We start from the raw sequence: 345 nt of genomic DNA on the forward strand, positions 1-345 counted from the left end.
ATGTATGTATGAAGACGTATGTACACTTGTGTCTGTCTGAATATGTACTTATGCGTTTGTGGGGCTGTTAAGCGCTCGAACGGAAAAAAGCCTTCTGAGGTTTGTGGGAGACCTCAAGAAACTTCTTACAGACACTCCAAGCACCTGTAGAAGACTGAGCCACTATAGATATCCAGAGATAGGACAGATGTGACTGTCGAGGTGGTAGGCTGTCTCTCTAGTTTCCAAACTGAACGAGAAGACATCGAGAAGTCGTGAACAATGAGAACACTCTTCAAAAGCTCTCGAAGAGAAAAGACGCAGGGAAGGGAGATCGATATACATAGATACATAGACAGACCGCTA

The 345-nt window shown here is 44.3% G+C and overlaps 1 protein-coding gene across 1 annotated transcript in view; it reads right to left on the minus strand.

Annotated features, from left to right (window-relative positions):
* Nucleotides 1-345, minus strand: part of CSUI_010894 (lipase maturation) — a gene marked incomplete at both ends in the record, with an annotated part of 1,910 nt that overhangs the window by 1,173 nt on the left and 392 nt on the right. The gene's annotated exons all lie outside the window — the stretch shown is intronic.

Source organism: Cystoisospora suis, assembly GCF_002600585.1.
Source record: "Cystoisospora suis strain Wien I chromosome Unknown contig_8785, whole genome shotgun sequence".
Classification (NCBI taxonomy): Eukaryota; Apicomplexa; class Conoidasida; order Eucoccidiorida; family Sarcocystidae; genus Cystoisospora; species Cystoisospora suis.